The sequence below is a fragment of the Lolium rigidum genome, chromosome 6 (genome assembly GCF_022539505.1).
Source record: "Lolium rigidum isolate FL_2022 chromosome 6, APGP_CSIRO_Lrig_0.1, whole genome shotgun sequence".
Lineage (NCBI taxonomy): Eukaryota > Viridiplantae > Streptophyta > Magnoliopsida > Poales > Poaceae > Lolium > Lolium rigidum.
In genome coordinates, this window is record NC_061513.1 from 197836007 (window position 1) to 197853635 (window position 17629).

At 45.5% G+C, this 17629-nt stretch overlaps 1 long non-coding RNA gene across 1 annotated transcript; it reads left to right on the plus strand.

Moving 5' to 3' along the window:
- Positions 1-8048: 8048 nt before the first annotated feature.
- Positions 8049-11329, plus strand: LOC124666472. Its single transcript, XR_006990907.1, has 4 exons — positions 8049-8387; positions 8486-8595; positions 8693-8990; positions 9074-11329. It is a non-coding gene; the product is annotated as an uncharacterized LOC124666472 (long non-coding RNA).
- The last annotated feature ends 6300 nt before the right edge of the window (positions 11330-17629 follow it).

Consider the following 17629-nt stretch of genomic DNA (forward strand, 5'->3'; position numbering starts at 1 on the left):
TTCGCCCTTTAGTCCCGTGCTTACTTTATTAATGAGAACTTAAGTTTTAATCCCTTGATAAGCATTGCAGTAATTCGGAGCATCTAATCCGCATCATCGCAAACCTTGCCTACGCCCCGTGGCGAGCAACGGTGCAACGTAGTACGCGGCAAAAGATCGTGCTCCAAAAAAGCCTCTACGAGTGCTAAAGGATGCAAAATAAACAAGGGTGCTAACCTTTCCCTCTGCTATAGATGCCTCTACGAGCGCCGTAAATAGCAAGAGTTTGGAAATACATATAATACAACCCACGTTCGATATTTCATTTATGGAAATATCAAAGAACAACGGGCCCATCGGCAGAGTTAACGCTCCCGATATATTCGGGAGCTGCTGTCAGAACATACATCGGTTGAAAGCAAAGTTGCACATACAATGGGTTTAGCAAGACCTGCAACACGAGCTGATCACTCAAATAATTTGCTGACCAACAAATACACATACGTCTAAACGGGCAATTAAGATTTGCTCCTTCAAAATTTGCCAACGGCATTGATACGATAAAAGTACATATACATGTATCTACCGAACAAAAGGTCTCGACTACGCAATCCAAACACTTGGATGAAGTAGCCAAAATACCTATTTACAAAACAAACTTAACCCTGAATTACCCTTGCGGAGTCTCTCTTTCTTCAGGTACCTTTGAATCCTTTTCAAGCTTGTCGACTATTATATTGGCGGGCAACAATACCTTCGGGTACAGCGTCTCCAAATCACCAACCGCATTAGCGATAGTCAGCAGATTTGCTGAAGGATAACGTGCAAGGACGAGGGCAAGTGTAAATCTAGCCCCTGCAAAACCTGAGCTCGTACAAGGTCTCGAATCTTCTTGGTATTCCCAAACTCAGACATCAGAGTCAGCAGCGTAGGAGGGACCGCGTTTAAGGGGAACATCGTCCTCCAAATTACCCTCAAGGCTTTGTAGCACTTGTCGAAGAAATGGTGGACCTGCTGGACCCGATCTTGAAATTGTGCGACAGCCGAAGCCTTCGAGTGTTCCCTCCAGAAAATATCTTCGGCTGATGATAGCTGGGTCAATGCGTTCACACGCTCGTGAATCCGCTTGTTCTCTTCAGCATGGTTCAGAGCTATGACTAGCAAAGGACTCAACGGAAGATCAGGCAATGCGTTTTTGACAAAGAGTAATGAACACAAGGACCAGGGAACTTACAGTTTAAAATTTCAGTGGCTTTATGCAGTTCAGTAAGAGCATAGCGCTCTACGTCAGCTGCAATCTCGCCCTTCTTCTTGATAATAGCAGCCAAGGCATAGGTGCTGCGTAGATCCTTTTCCAACTACGCGATCCGATCCTCCATACGTTGGATCCGATCATCTTCAGAAAGAGCACCCGAAGAATCGTCAACAAATGCAGGCACTAGGAACACCTGCAAGGAAAAGCATCAAAAGCATGACAGATCGCGTCGCATCAACATCAGAAGATACTCCCATCGGGAGAAGTGCAAGTGAAAATATCATAACAAGGGTGTACTAGCAACATTGCTAGCACGAAGTTTATTACAAACATAAGTTTTGCGACAGAACATTGTTTCACATCAGCTCATAGAGAAGTTTGTTACAAAAATCAAAGGGCTTGGGTTTGAGTCGATAAACTGGGGCCAGCCGATGTCTTCCTTGATGAAACCAGCTCAAGGAGCTGGCGTGCACACTTAAGGGCTGACGTGCACACTTAAGGGCTGACGTTTTGAAGACGCTTAAATCAATGAACCGCCCATCTTGCTCTTTCGGCAGCTCCTTATACATCTCTTCGATATCGGCCTTGAAGCCATGACCCATCGTAAGTTGGAAGGCTAGGAGGGCACCATAGGTACGCGAAGTGCGTTTGAATACCTCGATAACCTCCTTGGTGTCGACTGCGAAGGAGTCGATCAGCTGCCCCAGAGTCTTGTCTTGACTGATCTTGGGGAACATCATCGAGTGCATCCGCGCCATGGCACCTTTCCCCTTTTCAAGAAGCTCCCGTGTAAGCTGGTGGGAGGCGAGAGTCATCAACACACCGTTTGCCGGGGAGTTGTTTGGAATCTTGTCCAAAGCACTGGCAGGGATGTCGGCAGCCTCTGCAAGAGAATGAAACAACATGAATTACTGACAAAGAATCGAAATCATAAGTGCAATAATCGACAGAGAAGCATAAAAGAGATTACCAAGCAAAGCCAACGAAGATTGGCGAAGGAGTTCATCTTTTTCAGTCGCCCGAGCCTCGGCGGCCAGCCTAGACGCTTCCTCTTCTTTCAGCTTCTCCTTCAGCTTGCCCAGTTCCTCCTTCAGGGAGTCGACCTCTTGGCAAGCTGCGGCGGCTATTTTGACTGCGCCGTCCAACTTTGAGGAAGAAGATTTAACTTCCTTCTGCAACCGAACCTTGTCTGCCTCCAGGGAAGTAAATTGGGAGGCGAAGGCCTCCAAAGAAGATATAACGTCCCGCAGGTCCTTAAGGAAAGAGGAAAAGTAGATGTTTGACAAAGAATCATTAAACAAGGCACGCTCCAGGAAACTCGCGTTGTAATCGAGAAAGACTTACAGGTTTTTCTGAAGGAGGGATCGTGGCGGCAGCAGTTGAAGGAACATCTTTCCCCCTAGAGAGGGAGGAAGCAGTCGATACCTGGGCCGTGGGGGCTGCCTTAGGAGCCGAAGCTTCGGAAGCCGCGACGTCCAGCAGAGCAGCGCCAGATTTGGCTTTCTTAGACGGAGGTTCAATGAAACCTTCGTCACTGCGAAAGGAAATGGCTGACAAGAATTATGAAAGAAATGCTAGTAATAAAAGGCAAAATGTGAATTCAGGGAAAAAGGCGCTTACATATCGAAGAGATCGTCTTCATCGGCAAAACCGCCGGTTGATCTCTTCACGGGTGAAGCTCTGGTCTCCTCCGCAGCTGCATTAACAAAGGTATCACGATCAGCGTCATCATCACGCACTGATCCCTCTGTGTCGCAAGCATCATCAGCTGAGGAAGGAAGATCGGTGTGGGCAGCTTCAGAATCTATCGGATCATCGTGTTCGCTCTTCCGGGCCCGTATACTCGGCAGTATGAAAATCAATAGGGACCGAGGAGCCTCTTCCCTCGAAGTATCGTTTGGCGAATCATGCAGGTTTCCAGAAACTATGGGGATCTGTCGAAGGAAAGAACAAATAAGAACAATAGTAATTATGTCGACTAAGTGGAACAGAGTAATAAGAGTATGAGAAGGAAAATTACCTCTGACGGTGGATGATCAGCATCAAGAGGAGAATAAGAAGATATCAATGGGATCGAGTCTTCTTGACTAAAGAGAGTAAGGCGACGAACTTCATCAAGCAGCTCCTTTTCCGATAGTTCAGCAATATTTATCCTGGTTTCATCCTTCGGACCTGAATACAACCACATCGGACGAACTCTGGCCATGACTGGTTGGACTCGACGTTTCAAGAACACCGCTGCCACCTCTGTGCCGATCATAGTTTGACCATCGGTTTCTTTGATCCGAAGGAATTTGGCAAATAACTCGTCGGCTGCTGTCCTTTCGTCGGGAGAGAGAATGTTCTTCCAAGAATGACTAGGCTTGGCTTCAAGGACGTCGGCAAAGCAAGGAAGCTGGGACTCGGTTGTTGAGGAATCCTTGACATAAAACCATTTCAGTCTCCATCCTTGCACGGATTCTCTCATTGGGAAACTGAAATAGTTAACCTCTGAACGGACAACAAACCCCACTCCCCCGATGACAAAAGATCCATTACTACTGTTGTATCTCTTTACAAAGAAGATCTTTTTCCACAACCCAAAAGTGAGGCTCAATGCCCAAGAACGCCTCGCAGAGGGTGATGAACACAGCAACGTGAAGGATTGAGTTAGGGGTGAGTTGCCATAGTTGGATTTCGTAAGTCCGCAGAAGACGATGAAGGAATTCGTGGGCAGGAAGCGAGAGACCCCGATACAAGAACGACATGAACATCACGGTAAAACCAGCAGGAGGATTGGGCCGAGAAATCGCATCTGGAAGAATCACATTCCCCTCGTCGGAGGAGATTAACCCGAGGCTTCGGGCCCTCTTCTCATCACGCTTCGTGATGGAGGACGCTAGCCAATCTCCAGGTTTGGCTATCGAGCTTGGCGGCGCTGGTGGCGCCGGAGCTGGGGGAGGAGCATCTGGAGTGCTCCTCTTCGGAAGATTCGAGGAGGCTTTTGCGGCGGCACCACAGCTCGTGGAACTGGCGGCGGCAGCGAGGTTCTTCTTCTTCACCATTGCGAGATCTGGGGAAGGTCTGAAAAGCGGTGGTGGCGGCGCAGCGGTTGCGAAAGAGAGAGGAAGAAGAAGGACATGAAGATGCTATGGTGAATATGGGAGGAAACCGAAAAGATTTTGTCCTTTGAAGGTTTTAAGAAAGGGAGAACTTGAGGATTGCGTGGGCACGCGTCGTTGCTGCCAGTTCATTAAGGGGGCCTTTTTTCCATTGATGATTGCGGAAATCGAGGAGGCGCCTTGGTAACTGTACGAGAAGGACGGATATTGCTTAAAAATAGGGCCAGACAGAGAAAGAATGGGCCCAGCGGGTCGCGTCTTGTCAGTCAAGATCAAGATGTCAGTAAACGTCATCAATGATGTCGTGAGGAATGCTCGAAGCATTCGAAGGAATAAAAAAAATATCGGATGGTGAACTTGAGTCTATGCACAGATTGCAAGCATCCGTACGTAGACTCGGGGGCTACTCCCATCGGGAGAGCTGGACGCGCACCCGAGAGAATGAGGACTCGAAGAAAGAAGACTGAAGAAAAAGATGATTGCTCAGTTCGAGTGTGCACCCGATTGCAAGCACCCGTGCCCAGACTCGGGGGCTACTCCTATCGGGAGCGCTGGATGCGCACCCGATAGAACCTTTTTTCACTCAAGGATCATGCCCGGGGACTTGATTCTGTGTAGGGTAATGTTGTTTTGCCATCGGTAGTTAACCAGCAAAAGTTGGGCACGTTACTGGTTATCCCTTGCGTGCGGAAAATATATCGGATGACTTATGAAGACTTGCAGAAAAACTTCGGCAGAGTAAAACGTTCGAGTGGTACAACTTGAGTCTATGCACGGATTGCAAGCATCCGTACCTAGACTCGGGGGCTACTCCCATCGGGAGCGCTGACGCGCACCCGACAAAAGAAGATGATGCCGATTCAAGATGAACAAGAACAATCAAGGAGAAGAACATTAAGAGGAGGCATGCTTCAGCCTCTACCCGAACTATTTTCGGCTAGACACTCGGAAGCTACTGACGTGGGCATTACCCTTCGGGTAACCGACATTGCCCTACCCTATACGATCTAACTGGAGGCCCATGAAGGTATTCGATGGCAAGATGGGCCACTTGAATGTCGCAGCAGAAGATTCCTTGGCGGGCAAGACAAGGAAGGAGCCGAACAAGGAAAGTTTAGAGCTAGAACTATTGTAAACCTAGTCGTACTCGGTTAGACCTCTTGAGACCTGGCCACCTATATAAAGGCGAGGAGAGGGGCTGCCGAGGGGGACAATCAATCTTAGCAATCATAGCCACCGAAGTCTAGAGCTAGGTCGCCGCAGTACTTAGCCTCTCGACGAGATCTCAGCCGAACCTTTCGGCACCCCATTGTAACCCATTATTATCATAATCAAGATCAGACAGGCAGGACGTAAGGGTTTTACCTCATCGAGGGCCCCGAACCTGGGTAAATCGCTCTCCCCGCTTGTCTGTGAACCGATGTCTCGTATCAGCTTGCAGGATTCCATCAACCATAAGCCCCAATCGGAGGGCATTGCCGAGGAGTACCCTCGACACTGTTTGCTTCCCAGCCCGGCCAAGGTGCTGCGCGCCCAGCTACGTCGTGATGTTTGACACTTGTTGGTGCAGTGGGAGGGCCTTCCAGCTGAGGAGGCGACTTGGGAACCACGTGATGCGTTCCAGCAGCATTACCCAGACTACCAGCTCGAGGACGAGCTGTTTGCGCAGGCGGGGAGAGATGTTCTGACCGGATTGGTCTCCCGCCTGAGGGGGCCCACCGGCCAGGTTTAGTTAGGGGCTTAGCCTAATTAGAAGATTAGGGGCTTAGCCCATCAGCAGAGTTCTCTTATATAAACGAGTTGTAATCGATCAGAACAAGGAAGCAATAAACATATTTGTTGCCGGCTCCTCAAGGAGTCGGAGTCTCAAACCCTAGCCGCCGCCGCCTTGCGCCGCCGCCTCTCCCAAGCCGCGCGACGGCGCCCTGCTGCTGGCGCCTTCGCCTCCGCACGTACACCGTCCCTTCCTTCCCCTACAATCTCCGCCCTAGACCGGGTAGACACGCTGGTTCTACCAGGTTAGTAGCAATTAATCCCTCCATTCCAATCAAGAATGCATGCTCTTTTTCATGTTTTTTTTACCAAACACATTGTAGGCATAAAAGTAGCATTATTAGAAAATGTTTTTCAATGCGATTCCAACTATTCTAACTACGTACAATGTAATCATGATTTTATTGTTCAATTCTTTTTATCAATTTTCATCTTAAAATACGCGTGTGTTTATTCACCAAAACAGAAGTAGCATATATAAATGATCCAACTCCATGTCCGTATCCAAAACAACTGCAATAATTTGAAAACAACCTGACCTAAATAAAATCCTTCTATTTTGCAGGGCAAAGCCTACCAAATATTTCACCATACGATGAAATCAGTGTGTTGAATGCGGCTACAGTCTAAATGACATGAATAAGTCAAGTAGTTTTGTTATTTGTATCTATTGATTTAAAAAGAAACAGTATGACATTATGAACATGAATTTGCATAAGTTCATTGAGAAAATATATCAGATTTTAAAATATGATATGTAGGTAGCATGTGCACATAAATATGTAAATAGTTTACAGAGGTAGCAAAGTGCAATCAGTATATTACAACTGAAATTAAGATGATATGTAGGATTTATTTCTGCAAGTACGTTGCTCCAATCAATTGTCAATGCCAACACAATCGAACTAATTAGAGCAGAGTTTGACGGATCTGTGTCTCACCGGCTTAGCCATCCCAGTTGAGAGAAGGAGATTCACTGGATTTGAAAATTGAGACCACGGCATAGGGGGTTAGGCAGGAGCAATACAGGGAGTCTTCTCCGCATCCTCATCCCTTGCCTCAACACTTTTCACGTGACCTTGGCTCATACCTGCGGCCGCCGCTCTCACTCCTCATGTACCGCCGCACGTACAACGCTGACAATGGCTCCTCCCTGCTCATTTGCCGCCGCCATTAGAGGAAAGAAGCCAAGGACCCAGACGGTCAGACCTGTCCTCCAGGTTGAATCACTCGCCGCTGCCGGCCCCAGAACAAGGGCGACGCGGGGACTGCGGCTTCTGTTCCGGGGTTGGAGCGCTGATGCGGCTTCCCCCGAGGCAAGGCATAGCCTTGGGGGCGACGGCGGCGTCCTCCAACGCAACTCAGTAGTGTTTCGGGGAAACGATGTATAACACAGCCAGCATAATAGAATTATAGAGCTATGACAGAGGCACTACAATTCACCTCACCACTCCTATAACGATCACTTGGGACACCGCATGAACACACGCACGCCAAACCAAAGCTACAGAGAACGTCAGATTGCATGCCAAGACACAGAATCGCCTCTACGCCCCCGGCTGTTTCTCCGGCGTGTGCCCCGAGAGCTGTCTCCTGTCTGGGGCTGGAGATCCTGTCTCCTGAGTATGGATGAAGCAGAGGCTAACCAGGGCAGGCCGAGCATATTATTTACAAGAAGTAAATCCTATTGCAAACACTGCATTCTCAGGACTCGGGACCGTTCCTCCTGCGATGAACCATCCTTACTGTGTGGGCCCGTGGGGGCAAATGTAGAAGTACGACTTTTCTTCCCATCACTTTCCCTCATCCCATCCTCACGAGTAAATGACAAAAAAACTACCACAATTGTGCCATAGATGTCACGGAACTACCAAATGAAACGCGATTGTCACATGACTACCAGGTTTTGGGCACTCCAGCCACTCCAGCCAACCGCCGGCTGCCCTTCGGAAGGCCTCCCCTCCGGGCTTCGGCTATCGCCGCTCCTCTTCACGTCCCTCCTCTTCCACGCCAAACACCTCCCAATGTCTGCCCGGAGTATCATAGATGTTTCGTACGATTTGGAGCAGCGCCGTCCTCAAGTGAAGATCCATGCCGCCCCGGGAAAATCAAGAGATGACGGCGGCGCAAGCTCGAGGTTGCACCAATGGCGGCTCAAACCAACTAGCGCCAGATCGGGAAGCGGCCATGGCGAGCAGCGGTGAACGACGTGTTTGTGACGCTCCTCACCGCCAGAAACGCCCTCGCCGACGTCCAGCACCGCCTCGACCTTTAATTAGGTCAGTCAACTCAATCCCCTCCGGAATCCGTGATCCCCCTCTGCTGTGTTCCTCTTCGCGGTGTCTGATCTGGTGGTGTTCCCTGTCTCCGCGCACAGGAGATGATCGACCTAATGCGGACGAGCCTGGCGGTGCACCAGCTGGTGCCTCCTCCGGGCTGCCCCTCATGACCAAAGATGACGAGGCCGCCTACGGCAATCTCAAGCAGGTAACATCCGTTTCGCCAATTCCCCACATCCCCAAGCTTAGTTAAAAATTTGGAAGACTTCTGGCGGATTTTGAACAATTTCTTCCTTGGAAGTCAGTTCTTCCATTTTTCTGAGTTTTAGGCAGACTGCAGCAAGCTTCTACATTTTTGTGCGATTAAGCTGTCAATAAGCGTGGAGTGTGTCTCTTAGAAGATACGGTGTCGACTTTTTTTGGTTCCAGGTGTTGTTCCTATTCTGCATTTAGCTCCAGTGTTTTGCACAACATTTGTCTAGAGCTACACAAAATCTCCGCAGGGTACAGCTGATTGCGACATGAGCCACTACGTTATGAGATAAGCTGGCAAGTCTGGTTAGCAATTGTTGTGTTCAATGATACACTAGATTTTGCGGTAAGGTATGTACTTCTACAAGAACTGGCTTTAGTGTCTAGCCTGATATCTTTATATGTGTATTTGAAATATCTGTAATATAATGCAGGTTCTACTAACAAGTGAATATACTTTTACGAGGTCAGCGCCACCGCCGGCAAGTGCGCCTTGCCTACTTCCCTCGCTGGTGAATAAGGGGGTCGTCCGAGGAGGAAGCCTTGGTGAAAGCTGTGTTGGTGAACGGCGCTGGAAGCTCTTGATTCTGATCCGAAGCACCACCATAGGGTGATACCTCCTGCTCCTCTCTTGATTGGTATGTGTTGTGCAGTTCTCTCCCCGTCTCTAATTTGTGCGAACTATATTCGGCATAGACCAATGTACTTGCTATACATCCAACTTTGTTGATTTCTTCTTGATCTAGCAAAACTTTGCCAATTCTGTGATTATTCAGAAGCATTAAAAGCGATTTTGGATCTACTGACGAGGAGAAAAAATGAAGGTGATGATGACATAATTAGGAGATCCTTCGATACTAGATTAAATTACTGACGAGGAGAAAAAATGAAGGTGATGATGACATAATTAGGAGATCCTTCGATACTATATTAAATTAGTGGCTCTTTGGGTTGAACGCATTCATTAGCCTGGTGGTGGTACCTAACTTGATCTAGGTAGCATAGCTAGCTCTCTTATGTTCTAGGAGACAGTCATTTATCTCTAAAAAAAATTTGTGTGACGGTACTGATATGATGATTATCCCTTGGGCAATCTGTGCAAGGTATGCTTCACAAAAAAATTAATAATTTTTTTTAGTTGCAATCGATGTACTCAACTACGGAAATGCAAACCATTAGCTGGGAGCTGGCCATGCCAACGTACAGAAACTGCCATGGTAAAGTAAACGCCTTGCATTAGACATACATCAAACTTGTTGCTGCATCAAAGTTTCATAGTGTAGCAATTAGTTTTGATGGTGAAATATACACATGTGGATTTGGTCGTGTCGGTAATGCAAATATTCAGTGGTAAAACAATGACACATCATGCTTTCATGGTGTTAATTAGCGTTGGTGGTCCATGGCGATTTTTCCTTATATATGGTAACGTTCTTTTGTTAATCATTTAGAATATCTAAGTTATATTTGAATTAGTGCCCACTAATTGGATTTTCCATTTTTCCATGGTGTTTCTAATGTTTCTCTTGCATCAGATAAGCACCCTACTAAGACTAGGCTGATTCTACTACTCATGAGACAACCACGCTCATCTTTTTTCATGTTAGTATTACTTTTGCCACTACGGATTTAATTACTTCTCTGACACAAACTCATGGTTGCTTTCTTTACATGACACTATAGAGAAATAAGTTGAGAAACAGTCTAAACCGTCAGTATCTGACTATCTATATTCTTCGAGGTTCAAAATTATCATGCTCTGCTGTTGGTGCGTATACAGATTCCCTTATCCCTATGTTCATATACTGGTGTTCTGTAAAAAAAATACAGTTGGATAAACCTAAATCAAAGTACAAAGAAGTTTAGAGCATCTAAGTGTAACTTTTTTCTATGTCATGTAACTGCCATGCAGGTGGGCAATTATCTGATCCCAACGTAGACATTGTCTACATTAGAATGGCTTAGCCATTTTTCGTCTGCTTTCTTTCTGTAACAATTTTATCGTAATCTTTTATTGCTCTTAGTATGTTAGTTGTATACTGTGAAGTCATGTATTTCTTTCTGGACTTAGTATGTTAGTTTTATCGTAATCAATAAGATTTAAGAAACGTCACCAGTGCAGTAGTATAGGATAGGCGTATCACTCATTTTTAATGTTGGTTGAATGGACTGTCAAATGCCTTAAGCTTTTTGCAGTCACTATATATTCTCCACCAAGCTCCCAGCATTGCCTAACCTTTTCTTTTTCTAATCTTCTGTTTTCATTGAGGATTTGAGATAGATACTATTGGAGAAGGGGTATATTTATTCTGAAAAGGCATATTTAGTGCTGACAAAGGATTTCTCTCTCTCGAATTACATGCACTCAATAGCCTAAATGCTGAGCTTATAGCCGTTTCGTGCTAAATAAGATGTATGCATGCTCTGTTTGTTGAGGTTGTGTGTTGGCAATGAGATAGATGCTATTAGAGAAGGGATATAATTAGAATTTTACCCATTGTGCAGGTTTGCTAGATACATCATATCCTACACAGAATTGGTCATGTCATAACATTGTGGCTGCAGCGTAGCCTAAAACTATGGCTCTCCACACCCCATTACTTAGGATGATCTCACAACAACAACAACAACAACAACCAAGCCTTTCAGTCCCAAACAAGTTGGGGTAGGCTAGAGTTGAAACCCATAAGATCTCGAAGCCAAGTCATGGTTCCGGAACGTGGATAGCTAACTTCCACGCACCGCTGTCCATGGCTAAATCTTTGTCGATATTCCAAACCTTCAGGTCTCTCTTAACGGACTCCTCCCATGTCAAGTTTGGTCTACCACGACCCCTCTTAACATTCTCAGCACGCTTTATCCGTCCGCTATGCACTGCCGCTTCCGGAGGCCTCCGTTGGATATGTCCAAACCATCTGAGACGATGTTGGACCAGCTTCTCTTCAATCGGTGCTACCCCAACTCTCTCCCGTATATCGTCATTCCGTACCCGATCCTTTCTTGTGTGGCCACATATCCATCTCAACATGCGCATCTCTGCTACACTTAACTGTTGGATATGTCGTCTTTTCGTTGGCCAACACTCCGCGCTATACAACATCGCAGGTCGGATAGTTGTCCTATAAAACCTGCCTTTTAGCTTTTGTGGCACTCTCTTGTCACAGAGTACGCCAGAAGCTTGGCGCCACTTCATCCAACCAGCCTTGATTCGGTGGCCCACATCTTCATCGATATCGCCATCCTTCCGCAACATGGACCCCAAATATCGAAAAGTGTCTCTCTCCGGTACCACCTGCCCATCAAGGCTAACCTCTCCCTCCTCGTGCCTAGTAGAACTGAAACTGCACCTCATGTATTCAGTTTTAGTTCTACTAAGCCTAAAACCTTTCGATTCTAGAGTTCACCTCCACAACTCTAACTTTCTATTAACCCCCGTTCGGCTATCATCGACTAGCACCGCATCATCCGCAAAGAGCATACACCATGGGATATCTCCTTGTATATCCCTTGTGACCTCATCCATCACCAAATCAAAAAGATAAGGGCTCAAAGCTGCCCCTTGGTGTAGCCCTATTCTAATTGGAAAATCATCAGTGTCGCCATCACTTGTTCGAACACTTGTCACAACATTATCATACATATCCTTGATGAGGGTAATGTATTTTATTGGGACTTTGTGTTTCTCCAAGGCCCACCACATGACATTACTTAGGATGATCTCAACCCAAGAAATTTTTTATTGGTCTGATTGATATATACAATTTCACTCATTTACTTTTCTGTCAAAGAGCAGAATGTGACTTTGCACTTGGCTCTTAGATGCAGAAAGAAAAGGAGGACCATGGTAATAAAAAGAGAACCCATCAATAATTTTCAGTTTGGTGGTTGCAATTGAAATGAAAGAGAACCCAATTTGTGTTTGTTAATTGTGTCTACAAGACAGTGTTTCCTCACATGTTTGTTTAATTTGGAGTGACAGAGAACAATTGCATGGCGTTGCACTTGGACTCTCGAATGCCCATTTCTCTATGGAGCAGCATTAGATGATGGAGAGGTGAGTTCTTATTTGTGCCACAGAAGGTGACAATAAGTACCAGAAGTTAAGGTGAACCCTCCAAGGCATCACCAATTTGAACACACATCAATGTTGCAACTTTATTCATGACCAAGTTATTACTAAGTGATATGTATTTTGTAATTTCTGATCATGATTGACAGCACATTGTGTGAAAATGCAACAGTTCATTCAAATGCTTGCAGAATGAATGAATCTATGAGTGTATAAACTTATCGGTTGGTTACCAAACACATTGAGGAATTTTTTTTACTGTATGTTGAATGGTGTAGGTTGACACTGCAAACAAGTCTAGAGTATTGCTAGAGGTAAATGGAGATCCTGGCTGGCCCGAATCTTGTGCTTAATTTACATACATATCATTGGATGGCAGAGTGTTCATGGATGCGAGTAGAAATCACATTTTCTATTGTGAAGCTATGACATAAGCTCATAGTATCTTGATCACCTCATAGATTTAGCTTAGAAATTGTTCTATTAATAGGCAAGAAAAAATTAGACTCTGTACCAATTATGTGGGTCATACCTTAATTCATTAGCTTTCTTTCTTCTTTTCCCCAACATATGAGGCGCCTACTTCAGTTACACACAAATCTGAGCCAGGTGTGCCTGCAAATATTGATGTCCTAGGATCATCCAGACCACCACCCACTAGCTTGGTATTTCTTTCGAGTACTTTATATCCGTTTCTTCCAGTCTCATGGACTCATGTCTTATACATATTTTAGGAGACTACACACAGTCATGTTTAAGGTGTACCGTCATCCGGCACATTTTCTTTTATATTTGCTCACGCTTAGGTCTCGGAATGGTGTCACTGTGTAATGTGTCGAAAAATTTCTTTCTAGATTAATTTGCAATGTCTGGTGCTAGGTATCTAATAATTTCTGTAGTGGAGTAATTTTCATATTCTAGCATGATAATTCCTTTTGGCCACAGCTTGATTTTCTTGAATTTTATGTGCTATTAATATGTGAGGAAGTAAGTGGCCTTGTGATCTAACGATACAGTCATAACGTTCCCGACAAAAGATAACAGATTTGCAACTTGACTTGCAGTGTGCAATTACTGTAGACAAAGGTCATCTCAAGTTTCTGTTCTGCGATGATGGATGCTATTTGTGATTTTTGACGTACATATAATGTGTCATGTTCCAGTTGAAATACAAAGTCTGGCCAGCTTTGACATAGTTGTTCATATGACTAAGTGGAGAAAGTCCATACAGCCCAATGTACTACCATGTATATGAAGGAAGTCAAGCAGGATTGCTGCAGAAATAAAGTAACAAATCTATATCTCTTATAAAGCAAAACCCCACTTTATCTATCTTAGCATGCAACATATCCACATCATTCCATATTCATAGCCGTAGGATGTGAATCATCTGTCAATCCATGTGTATGTCTCTGTCACGATATGTTCAGGCACGCACGGGAAACTTAGCAGACGATATTCCGTTTGAGACTTTAAGGCTGGCCATAGTGCTAGTATCATAGGTAGTATCATGCATCTTAGACCCACAAAAATGATGATGTGACATCTAATTAATGAGGAGAGATAGGATTAGAGTAACATAGGTAGATACTGTATCATAGCGCACGTTACGAGAAAAGTAAATACCAAATAGATCTTGTACATAGATTTACATTGAGATTCTACAAAATAATAAATTTACAAGTTTATGATACTACACTATAATACCACCCACTATAGAGATAGTATCATAGACAAGTATCATATGCATGATACTAGTATATGATACTATGCACTATGACCAGCCTAACAGAGCCCACCAACTATCATCCCGTGTCTGCTTTTAATGTTCACTGACCATTCAGTTTCTGGCGGTGAAAAACCAAGCAGCATCAGATGCCTGTGTTAAATGCCTCCAGAAAATTATCCATGTACACCACTTCTCCTTGCACTTCTCAACTCCTTATAAGATACGGGTACTCAGCTTCTCCATCTCACCCCGATGCATCTTTTTCGTAGCACAAAGCATAATAATCGTACCTTGCTATCTTGAGAAGCAAAGGCAAAGATCAGATGAGCCGACGCCAGTTCGTACAAAGCAACTACCACTGGGCCACTTCAGTGCCCGTATTTTGTAGTGTTGCCGCCCTATATGTCTTTCTTCCCCTTTCATATTATTATGCCTGCTGCATGCCCAGAATTTCTACTCCATGATGTCTATGCCATGAGGCTAAGCTAGGACATCTTCATTACCATGTGTTGACCCCTTCGGGTCTTGGAAGCTGCGCTTTGACCTGAGCCTAATTCACTGGCAGCTGCAACGGCCGCTGTCCGTGAGCCCAGGTTTTCCTCATGAGTATGCCAAGATCCTGATTACTATATGCATTGTTGGACGACGATCAAGACTTCACATGCTTCATTTTCTAAGTGAAACTTTCTGGTGGTGATTGACATGTCGTTTGCTTCACCTTCTCATACGTGGCAGCTAAGGACAGATTCTAAATTACCCATTTAGTTTACCTAGGTCTGAGTGTTTTCTTATTTGCATTGTACCAGTGCAGTTTCTATGGATATGAGATTATCCTCTCCATACGTTTCTATGAATATTTGGGACAACTTTGGGGAGATGACCAAGTCTCATGGCCGCCCAATTAGTTTTTTTTGTAGTTGTATAATATTGCTACTGACTTGGTGATTTTTTTGATGAATATATTATTACACCATACCCATATACTCGATGAGACAAGCTTGGTATTCAAAACTAATTGCTTGATGTATTGTTTTCAGAACAACCATCTGAGGTAGCAATTGGATCAAAAATCTACAGAGTAAAACTAGGCATGCCCTCAATCACTTCTCCCTCAAGCCTTTATCCCTAACATATTGTCAAACAAAATTCATTTTATTAGAAATTCCGCAACAACGCGCGGGGTATTTTCTAGTATACAATAATATACAAGCCAGTGCATTGTGCACTCATACGCAAATGCTAAAGCTGACCATCAAGGTGAACTCTCATTGTCACAAAGACAACAGCGTGCTCACCAGCTTCAGGAAAGGAAAAAACAACGAGTTTACCAAGTGTATACAAACGAACCTACGGCCACCCCGTTTTGCGGCTGCTTTGCTAGCCAAAATATGCACACCATGAAACCCTGACCAAGCCACCTGCAGATGCGTCGCAGCAGCTACATTGTGTGACAATGCTTGGCAGGCGGTGCGGCGAAGCGCACATACATTCCTAGTATATTAGACTGTTTTGGTTCGGATAGAACGCTGGCCGATGGACCGATCAGAACTGCTTTTCGTGGTTGCTGGATTTTTTAGTCCTTTGGTTTTTTTTCCTGCGGGATGATCCGAGGGAGACTGCTTACAGATTTTTTTGACATACGATTGGTTTTCTGACGTAAGACACCACCGATCCAAAACAACATCTCCAACAGACACGCTATATTAACCGCCGATTTGCAGAGCGTGGAGGCGGAATCGTTTCTCCAGCAGGCGCGGCGCTACAAAAAAATTAGGGCGCGCGGCGTTTTACACAATCCCGAGCGCCAAATATTACGCGTTGGCTACGGCATTGGCGCACGCGCGAATACCCAACGGCTGGAAATTTCCTCCGCGCCGGCGCCCTCCATTCCCACCGCGCCGCCGCCGCGAAATTCCGCCGCCTCCGGTCGATTCCGCCGCCGGCCCCACTGTTGCTCGCCGCCGCGCCGTAGATCCACCTCGCCCGCGCCTGCTGCCGCCAGTAGCGGCCGCTCCGCCGTGCTGTAGCGACCGAGCGCTGTCGCTACCGACGGGGACAAGCCGACGCTTCTCCCTGCCTCGCCCCCGCCTTCTCCTCTACATACCCCGCGTCACCGTCGCCGTCGCCATGTCGTCATCTTCGAGGTTGCTAGCGACATGGTGCAGCCAAGATGCTCGCAGATTTTCTCGGAAGGTATGCGCCTCCGCCGGCCGGCCGCCATGATTTTGCTCGCCGATTAGCTACTATAGTTAGTTGTAGTTAAGTAATTGTATATGTATGTTTGTAGAGTTCATCGTACGATTTATCGGATGACGAGTACGACTAAGAGGAAGAGGAGAACATATCGCTACTATTAGCATACCGCGCCATCAAGAAGCCAAAAATTGGTGGATCGGTGTTCGGTAGACAGAAGTTGTGGAGAGAAAGGATTGAAGGGCATGATAAGTTGATGCGGTCGTATTTCAATGATAATGTGATATTTCCTGAAAGCTATTTTCGGCAGCGTTTTCGGATGAGCATCAACTTGTTCAAGCATATCGCAACGGAGGTGATCAAGTATGATCGGTTCTTTGAGCAAAGGAGAAATGCCACCGGAGAACTTGGTCATAGCACATATCAAAAGGTGATCGCCGAGTTGCGTATGTTGGCATATGGTATACCGGCGGATCTAGTTGATCATGGAAGAATGGTGGAATTGGAATGGACAACAATAGTTGCATACTTGTTATATTTGTTTGAAAACTATGTGTTATATTATCTCAAAACTATGTTGTATTGTTGTATATTGGTCCTTAAAGTTGTTGTATCTGCTGTGAACAATTTCATGTACTTGTTGTATTTGTTCTGAACAATTTATTGTATTCGTATGGTACATTTTATTTGTGAATTTATATGGTTGTTTGACCTTCTTTGATGCATACTTGTGTGTGTTTGTTATTTGCGTCGCGCTGGCGCGCTGTATAATGGAGCGATCGGCGGAGAAGCTTTTTTACCGCGCCAACCCGCTGTAAAATGGAGCATCCGACGGAGAAAATTTTAACGCAGCGCGCGCTATCCTTTTAGAGCGCGGTGAAAAATTTAGTGTCCCGATTTTTAGTCCAAAGATACACACTCGGACCCTTGTGGATAAGGCTCTCTGTCCCGCCATTCTTTTAATTACTTGTCGTACGCGCCACCGCCGGCCGCGCCTAA